The sequence below is a fragment of the Hyperolius riggenbachi genome, chromosome 1, assembly GCF_040937935.1.
Source record: "Hyperolius riggenbachi isolate aHypRig1 chromosome 1, aHypRig1.pri, whole genome shotgun sequence".
Classification (NCBI taxonomy): domain Eukaryota; kingdom Metazoa; phylum Chordata; class Amphibia; order Anura; family Hyperoliidae; genus Hyperolius; species Hyperolius riggenbachi.
The window spans coordinates 512211725-512221715 of NC_090646.1; positions in this window are offsets into that span (position 1 = coordinate 512211725).

A 9991-nucleotide genomic window follows, 5' to 3' on the forward strand; every position below is an offset into this window, starting at 1 on the left:
GTAGATTTCCTTTATAGTAAACTCAAAGTGACCAGGGAAAGTAGTACTATATCAGAATTTACTAGGATGGAGGGGATGCCCCAAGATGTGATCTGTGGAATGGATAATGTAAGCTGGATAAAACATAAATAGGCTTACCTCTCTAAAAGAAGGGAGTAGTCCAAATAAAGTAATAACCTTTTTAATAGAAACCAGACACTTGAAAGATAATGTGTTTTGTGGATCGCAGTCCACTTACTCAGATCAAATAACTTGTCTCAATATGTATGTATGCTTTATCCAGCTTACATTATCGATTCCACGCATCACATCCTGGGGCTCCTCCTCCCTCCCAGTAATATCCCACATCAACCCCCTCTGCTCTGGGTGTTGGCTGTGTATGTTTGTTCCTTAGGACCCTAAGAGTACGTTCGCATTATGAAACGCAGATGTCTGTGCGTTCAGAATGCAACGTGTATGAACGCATGCCATCTGCATTGTGTGGCTGATCCTATTCACTGAAGTGAATGGGTCAGCTGCGCGTTCTGGAAAAATATGCGTGCAGCATGCGGTTCCGGACCGCATGCAGTGTGAACATCAGACAGTGCAGTCTATGCACTTTGATGTCGTGCGTGTAGGCCTCCTGCGCACATGTTGCCGAAATCCGGACAGCAACGCCTGCAGTATTTGTTATAATTCACCTTTTTTGCTTTGACACCAGTAACTTCTTAGAGTTGCACCTCACAGACTGCGATAACTTGACTGTCACACAGCAAGCTTGCTTGGAGATGGACCATTCTCAGTCGTCTTCAAAGTACAAGGAGTTTATTCAATACACAGATATACAGATACAGTTTGTCATATCTTAGCCAAACAGATTCTTCCTTTGTCCCTTTGCGTTACAAGCTCTTGATTACCTTCCTGTTGAAGGTAATCAGGTCATCTTCTTTCTATTCTAAGTTACATCTAACTAGGTATATACAGCATACATTATATCAGCTTACATGAAGAAAGGAAATAATTATGGTTCCAGTCAGTAGATGGAGAGCGTGAAAGTAAGAGTCAGAATGCGCTCCGCTGGCCCATCCGGCCCTTTAATACTGACTAGGAAAGAGTTAAATGTGACCTCATCTGAGCCCTCCCCCTGAACAGACTATTGGCTTAGACCTCTCGTGGTGTCTTAATACTCACCTACTTTATTAATATTCCATGCTGCCTTTCACTTACATACCGGAATGTGATATTTTGTAAATATGGCCTATGTTGATCTCGTAGTCAATTTGTCTGGGGCAGTGTAGGCCTGTGGCCTTCCTTCAGGAACATGTTCTCAGTATCTGCTTGCATCATCTGCTTCAAGCAGACACTGAGATCCTTCTGCCTGCATCTTTGAAAACTCCACTTAACGACCGCCTAACGCCGATAGGCGGCGGCGGGTCGTTAGTGGTATAGCATGGATTTCCATGCCAGTTCACGGAGGGTGTCTCCGTGAACAGCCGGAGAGCCGCCGATCGCGGTTCGCCGGCAAAATGTAAACACGCGGGGAAGAAATCCCCGCTGTTTACATCATACGGCGCTGCTGTGCAGCAGCGCCGTTGACGTAGATCGGCGATTCCCGGCCTCTGATTGGCCGGGGATCGCCGGCATCTGATAGGCAGAAGCCTATCCTATCAGGCGCAGGACGGATATCCGTCCTGCGCCGCTCAGAGGGTAAGGGAGAGGGAGGGATAGTGCTCCGGAGGGGGGCTTTGAAGAACCCCCCCCCCCCCCCCCCGGACATTGCGGCTAGCCGGCGGCGATTAGACCCCCACCAGCAGGACATCAGCAGGACAAGTGATCGCCCTGGCTACTTCCTGATCGGTGCTGTAGGCTGGAGAGTCCACGCAGCACCGATCAGAAGAAAATTCCCTGGTCCTTAAGTGGTTAACCTCCTTGCCGGTTATCCCGAGCTCAGCTCAGGGTAACCTGCGCAGGAGGATTTCTCAGGCCCTGCTGGGCCGACTAGCATAAATATTTTTAGCACTTTGCTAGCTGCTTGTAACATCCGATTGCCGCTGCTACCCGTCTTGCTGCCCCCCCCCCTCCAGACTCCTTGCGCAGCCTGGCCAATCAGTGCCAGGCAGCGCTGAGGGGTGGATCGGGATTCCCTATGACGTCCATGGCGACCGGGGAAGCCCTGCAGGGAATCCCCGTTCTGAACGGGATTTCCTGCTTACTCTGATCGCTGGAGGCGATCGGAGTGGGTGGGGGGATGCCGCCGCTCAGTGGCTATCATGTAGCCCTGGGCTCGCTACATGATTTGAAGAAAAAAAAAAAGTACTGCGCTGCCTCCTTGCCAGCGGGAATTAGACCGGCAAGGAGGTTTAAAAGTATACTCTGCGAACAAGCCTTTTACCTAAAACTCAGTCCAGATAACTGAGGCCTACTTAAATTATAACAGTATGAACAGGGCCTTAGACCCCCTTTTCTTTTCCTGGAGAGTGATCTACATTGACAGACTAAAGAACCTAAATGAGGACGGACTTTCCTCACCAGATGTTATACTGTGGTTGCTGGTCTTGCAACCTAATGTGAGTATTCTGCACATACTGTTATTGAGTGTCCCATACCCTCAACGTGCTACACCATCAGGGGTTCCTGTGTCGTTTTGTCTCCTTTGGACGGTCCTTGGACTCCCATTGGTACCACACTCTCTGGCCTGGTGCACACCAAAAATCGCTAGTTCCGCAAATTGCTAGCAGATTTTGAAACTTTTTTTTTCTGTAGCGTTTTAGCTAGCATTTTGCGGTTTTGTGAAGCGTTTTTGGTGTAGTAGATTTCATGTATTGTCACTGAACAGCTACTGTAACAAAAAACGCCTGGCAAACCGCTCTGAAGTGTCGTTTTTCAGAGTGGTTTGCGTTTTTCCTATACTTAACATTGAGGCAGAAACGCATCCGCAATCCAAAATCTGCAGCAGCCCGGGAGTATGCGTTTCTGCAAAACGCCTCCCGCTCTGGTGTGCACCAGCCCATTGAAATACATTACCCTAGCGGATCCGCACCCGCAAGCGGATCGCAAACCGCAGCAAAACCGCTCTGGTGTGCACTAGGCCTATATCAGAATTTGCCATACATTGTATATACAGGCACACTTTCTGAGGACTGAGTTTACTAGATCCGTGTACTTTAACCTCCTTAGCGGTAACCCCGTGTGTGACACTGGGTAAGCCGCCGGAGGGTGCCGCTCAGGCCCTGCTGGGCCGATTTACATAATTTTTTTTCTTTTGCTGGACGCAGCTAGCACTTTGCTAGCTGCGCCAGCAGCCCGATCGCCGCCGCCCCACGCCCGATCGCCGCTATCGGAGTGCGCCCCCCCCAGAGCCCGTGCGCTGCCTGGCCAATTAGTGCCGAGGGGTGGATCGGGACTCCCAATGACGTCGGTGACGTCATCCCGCCCCGTCGCCATGGCGACGGGGGAAGCCCTCCAGGAAATACCGTTCTTTGAACGGGATTTCCTGATTGGAGATCGCCGAAGGCGATCGAAGAGGGTGGGGGGATGCCGCTGAGCAGCGGCTATCATGTAGCAAGCCCTAGGCTCGCTACATGATTTAAACAAAAAAACAATTAAAAAAAACTGCTGCGCTGCCCCCTGGCGGAATGTTTCATACCGCCAAGGGGGTTAATGAAGCTTGGTGTAATTGTCTTCTTAAAACAGAAGGAAATTTGCAATAATTCAGTTATAAGTGAACATTTGTGGTTACCCACAATGCCCTACTGAATATGCAAATTATCCCTTTTTGCCCTTGTGAAAAGGGATAATTTGCATATTCAGTAGGGCGTTGTGGGTAACCACAAATGTTCACTTATAACTGAATTATTGCAAATTTCCTTCTGTTTTAAGAAGGCAATTACACCAAGCTTTGCTTTTTTAGTAGGAGGGCTTTTTGGTTCCTTTTATCCCCCTATATATTCCTAGTAGTTTGGGTCACCCTGAGCTGCTTGGTTACTCTGTACTTTAATGAGATTCTACTGTAAATCACTCTGAGGAAAGATTACCTGTGGCAAGCCTTGTATTTTGTAAGGTTAGCAGATGTTAACTAAAATAGTTTGGTAAGGACTTGCAGGCCCATAATGTTGTTCAAAAAATGGTCACGCTAACATGGCCTAGACTCTAGAGGTCTTAATGCAGCAGATTGCACCAAAGCAATGGCAAGCCTTATGTAAGCAGTGACTATTGATATGAAGCATGATTCCTGGATGGAATGGTTTGTGAGGCCTGAGTTCATTGTGCTAGTAGTGCACAAGCCGACTGTACTGATGCTCAGTAAGGGGTAATAAGTGACAGAATTTGAGGTGTAGGCTCTGCTAGGTGACTTGGTTGTTGAGAACTGCATCTGTGGGTAGGGGAAGCCCAGTGACAGTAGGTCCCTGTACAGGTCTAGGGAACTTCCTATCATACTATTATTGGTTCAAGCTGCATTTACATGAAATTTGGTGAGAAATGATTTGCATCTGTGATATCTACTCACTGACCACTTCGGCTCAGGATATACTGCTCAAAATCCTTACGATGGGATTTCTCACCTGGCAACGTAATGAATTATACCTTACCTACCTTAGAGTGCCTGAAAGGGGCTACCTGATTTAGGGGGCTGAGCGGATCAGGTAGCCGCCAAAACCACCACTCCTGTGAGCCGTACTGGCCCACTTTAATGATCTCTGGGTCACAATTGTTTGAAAATTGTATGTGTGTACTCCTACGCTGAAAGGAGAGATTCTCTCACAGTGGCAGGGGCTGTGGTCAGGGAGAGTGCTGCCCAATGGCAGCTCTGGAAACCCTGCAGGAACACCCCTCTCATCTGTTACCCTCTGAGATGGTGACAAATATTGTTGCTAATTTCAGGGGGTTATAGCGTGGGGAAGGGGGGGTGAGGACAACACGCCTCTGTGTCCCATCTGCCCCCCCCAAGGAACTGCCTTGGGTTCTCTTCAAACTGCCATGGCTGTGATTTACAATTCACCTTCCAATTGCAGCCCTAAAGGACATCCAAGGTGAAAATAAACAGAAAAAAATTGCATCTATTCTCCTCCTAAAAATGTTTTTTGTTTTTTTTAGCTATCCCAGTTTATTTAAATGTAGTTTTTACTTTTTCATTCTCTGCTCAATGGCACCTTCAATGAAGTCTGCTAAAGCTCACATCTATGAATTATTGATTTTTATCTCTTATTACTTATCCGTGAGGGTTATGCTGTAGTCTGACCCAGTCTGACTCCTCCTGACCCAGACTGAAGCTGTCACTTGCATACATGATTAACTCTTTCAGATAGAGAAAGGGAAAAAAAGGAACACAGCCTAGTTGTTAGTGTGCTTGGCACTATACATACACATGTCTATCTCATCATGTCACGTCACCTCGGTTGTTCTTTAAAGCAGACCTGAACTAAGCACTTACTCTGGTCTAAAAGTTATGCAATAGCATAATAAAATTTAAAGAGAAACATTTCTTTGTTACAGCTGATAGAAATCCTGCAATAAATCTGCAGTGGGTCTACTTCCTGCTTTCATGGAAGCATACATATTGTTAACATCCTGTGTTTATAAATTATAACTAATCTGCTAAGGCAGAAGATTCCTGAGCTGACACAGCTGAGATCAAATCAAAGTGGTGATTAAGGCTCATACACACATCCAACATGCACACAACCACATGGCAAACCACATGACCTGTACGTACACACGCCTAGATGGCTAAACAACCAACTCAACATACTGCACACGCAAGAGGACTGACAGACCACACACACACACACGTTATCAGTTGCTCATCAAGTCGTTTGCATGCGTCACACACACACACACACACACACACACACACACCGCCTGTTATCAGTTGCTCATCAAGTTGTTTGCAACACACACACACACACACACACACACACACACACACACACACACACACACACACACACACACACACACACACACACACACCCCCTGTTATCAGTTGCTCATCAAGTTGTTTGCATGCGTAACACACACACACACACACCACACACCACACACCCCGCCTGTTATCAGTTGCTCATCAAGTTGTTTGCATGCGTACACATGCCTGATTATCATCCAACAGACTAAAGTCAGATGATAATTGAGCTGCAGGTTGGTCCGTGTATACTTAGCTTTAGACACAGATGAGGAGGTGCATTTCTCAGTTTTCCTTCTGTTCTGTGCAAGAGTTCAGGTCCATTTTAGACCTGTGAGACTGCAGCAAAGGTCTATTGACCATTGCTATTACACAGACATTTCTATTTACTTTCGGTTCAGGTTTGTTTAAGTTCTTTAAGCCTGAATACAAATGGCGTAAATATTTATCCCTCAAGGGAAACTCCTGCAAATGTTATGTTGGGAACACACAATGCAACGTCTGGTCCAATCAACAGGGATTGGGCAATTATTTCTGACCTGTTTTGATAAAGGGATAGATTTTGCAAAATTTTCTTTGGAAAATCGATCCCTTTATTGATCAGGAGCAGTTTGGACATGTACACCCGATACAACTTTCTGTCAGATTACCCGTCGATTGGATGGGAATTTGCATTGTGTTCCCAGCATTAAGCACCATAGATAAATTCTAAGTGTTGAAAGGGTAAGGCGTTATGCAACAAGCTTTTCTGTCGTGAGGAACTCGTCCAAATACAGTACATATAATCTTTACCTACTATTTGTCGTTTGTTATGCCGAGAAGATAATTTAGCAATTGACCCTTTTTAACAAGTAGCAATTACATCCCTGATAACAAATGCATGCACCACGTCCACTATAAGGGTGGTCTCTCTATTTCCACAGTACATGTAAAGCCCCGCCTGTGTTGCCCCTCATCTCCTTATCGGCAAGTGTAGCTCCCTGCATTCTCCTTCAAAAACATGGCACCCAGCGCGAGTACATGAAATAAAGGCACCTGGCAAAAAGGGCGTGAGAATTGCCGCTAGTAAAATATCGCTAAGGTTAGCGATATTGTACTAGTGAATTTAGAATCTTTACCGATATTTTACTATGGCTAAGCCCCCACCAGTAGTGCCTAAACCTAACCTCCCCCTGTTGGCACCTAACCCTAAATCCCCCTCCTAAAGCTACCACCCCCACTTCCGCAAAACTGCGATATGTTGCTATGAAGGTCAAATTGGGCACCCAATTAGTGGTACAAGGGTCCATTTGTTGCAGAGAGGATTAGCGGAAAAATTGGCTCTGAAAATCTCGTACTGCGCAGGTAACTCCCGGCGATGGGAGCATGATTGAGGACACGCGCGACCAGGGCCACGCAGGTGCAAAGGCCATTGAATTGTTGAGTCGCGGAAACGAAAGTGGAAACTGTAAAAGCCCCAGGTAAGGCCCAGTGCACACCAAAACCGCTAGCAGATCCACAAAACGCTAGCGGTTTTTGGTGTGGATTGCAGAGATTTGGCCCAGTGCACACCAAGCGGATTTGGATGTGATCTGCCGGCCGCATCCGCGTAAATCCACTTGGCTATTGTATTTCAATGGGCTGGTGCACACCGGCGGTTTGAGGTTTTTAACAAACGCAAACGTGCAGCAGGAGGCACGTTTGCGGTTTGCTACAAACTTCAAACCGCCGGTGTGCACCAGCCCATTGAAATACAATAGCCAAGTGGATTTACAGGCGGATGCGGCCGGCGGATCGCATCCAAATCCACTCGGTGTGCACTGGGCCGAAGTTAAAATAGATTTTTTTCAATTTCTTTAGGTTTCCTTTAAAGATAACCCGAGGTGGGTTCTAAGAACGTGAATTAGCACACAGAGGCTGGGTCTGCCCAGCCTCTGTTGCTATACTGATCCGCCCACAGGCCCCCCTGCGCTCTGCTGTGCCCCCCATAAATAATACGCTGAGCTGTCGACACGCAGCCGGCTGTTTACCTTCCATTTGTCACTCTCGCCTCTCCCCCGCCACCTCCATAGCGTCGGTCCCCGCCCGCGTCCGTCCCCCCTGCTGATTGGAGGGAAGGGACGCGGGCGGGGACCAGAGCTATGGAGGTGGCCGGGGGAGCGGCGGGAGGGACAAATGGAAGGTAAACAGCCGGCTGCGACACACTTCGTGTCGACAGCTCGGCATATGATTTATGGGGGGTAAGCAGAGCGCAGGGGGGGATCAGTATAGCAACAGCGGTGATTTTTCCGCAATTGCGTTTAGTGCTTCTATAGCACAGAAATGCAATCGCTGAAAAATTGCCTGAAAATGGTGCAGGCTACGCGTTTGATTTGCGTTAATCGGAGATTAACGCAAATCGCCCAAGTAAGAACGGGCCCTATGTACAGTCAAAATTATTCTGAGTATTTGCTTGCTGATGGCTTAAAAGGCATTTTACTAATAAGGTGTGAAAATATCACCTAGGAGAAAAAGTGAATTGAATAAGGGTCTTTATTTCATGCATTAGCTCTCCTTACAGTTAGGGCCCGTTCACACTACACGCGTTTCCAGCCGCGTTTTGGAAACGCGTGCGGGTGGCCCGACACGCACGACATCAGACAGTGCATAGAGTGCACTGTCTGATGTTCACACTGCATGCGTTCCGGACCTGTGCGGTCCGGGAACGCATGCTGCACGCAGATTTAACAAAAACGCGCGGCTGTCCCATTCACTTTTCAGTGATGGGATCAGCCACGCAACGCATACAAACGCGGATGGCGTGCGTTCGTACGCGTTGCGTTCCGCATGCGTGGCCATCCGTGTTTGTAATGTGAACCGGCCCTTAAGGTAAAAATAAGTAAGCTTTGTGAATAAACACCACTGGTTTAGCAAATATTGCTACAGAGGTAAGTAGCAGTGACATACATTTCCATGTTTACAATCATGTTGCTAGGGTTCTTAACCTTTTCTTCCGATACCTTCTACTTCCTGTCTACTTTATCTTGACTCCAGTTGGAATTCCTTCTCTAAGGGCCCGTTTCCACTATCGCGAATCCGCATGCGTTGTCCACATGCGGATTCGCATAGCCAATACAAGTGGATGGGCCTGTTTCCACTTGTCTGTATTGCTGAGCATGTTTGTGTGCGGGGAAAATCTGCACGGCAGAGCCGTCAGAATTCGCTCCCCGCACAACGCTATGCGAATAGCATACAATGTATTTAATAGGTAAATCGCATGCGGTTTTGGCATGTTTTTCCCACGATTTCGCATGCGATTTCGCATTGGAACCAATGTTAATTCACACAGGCAGTACCATGGTTAAAAACGCATACATACTACCCTATGCAAAATCATAGTAAAAACGCATGCGGCGATTCCGCACTGCACAAGTGGAAACGGGCCCTAACAGTCATGTGCTTTCATGTGCTCCTGTAGTTGGATGATTTCCCTTCAAACATTTCCTTTCCACCTATAACCGCTAAAAACCTTTCCTTCCCACAAATAACATCTAACTCACGTTTATTCGGAACTCAACTAACCAGCAGTCTCAACCAACCAGCGTAAATTACCGGCAGTGCTCACAGTGGTAAAGGCTGACTTCTTAGGCTTTTTGTGTGCTTAAAAACTGGGTTCCGCAGCTCCCCCAAGGTTAAAGAGTACCTGAAGCTAAACTGACAGAGCTTTAATGACAGGTTCTGTGTGAATGATGGAGGCTGGGGGTGTTGGGGTTAAATACTTACCTGTCCTGATGTCTTCTCTCAAGGCAGATGATCGCTCTGCCTCCCTCTCAGAATGGACTCTCTGGCCATCTTTTTTCAAAATTGCAGTGGAGGTTCTGGCTGCACCCACCTGCATTGATGCAGCCCGTCCCCAGTTTGGCAGCCGCGGCCTGATTGGTGGCTGCTGAGCTGGGGTGGGCCACTGCAATGCAGGCAGAGGTGCCTGAAGAGCTTTGGCAGTCTCCGGAAACATGGCCGCCGCCTTACTGCTAAGGATGGGGCAGAGCGTCTCCTGTGCCCCAAAGACGTCAGGGCAGGTATGGCTTGGCAAAGTTCCCCCCCCCCTTCCCCTCCTTCTCCCCAATCAGTACTCATTCAGAAAGAGTATGT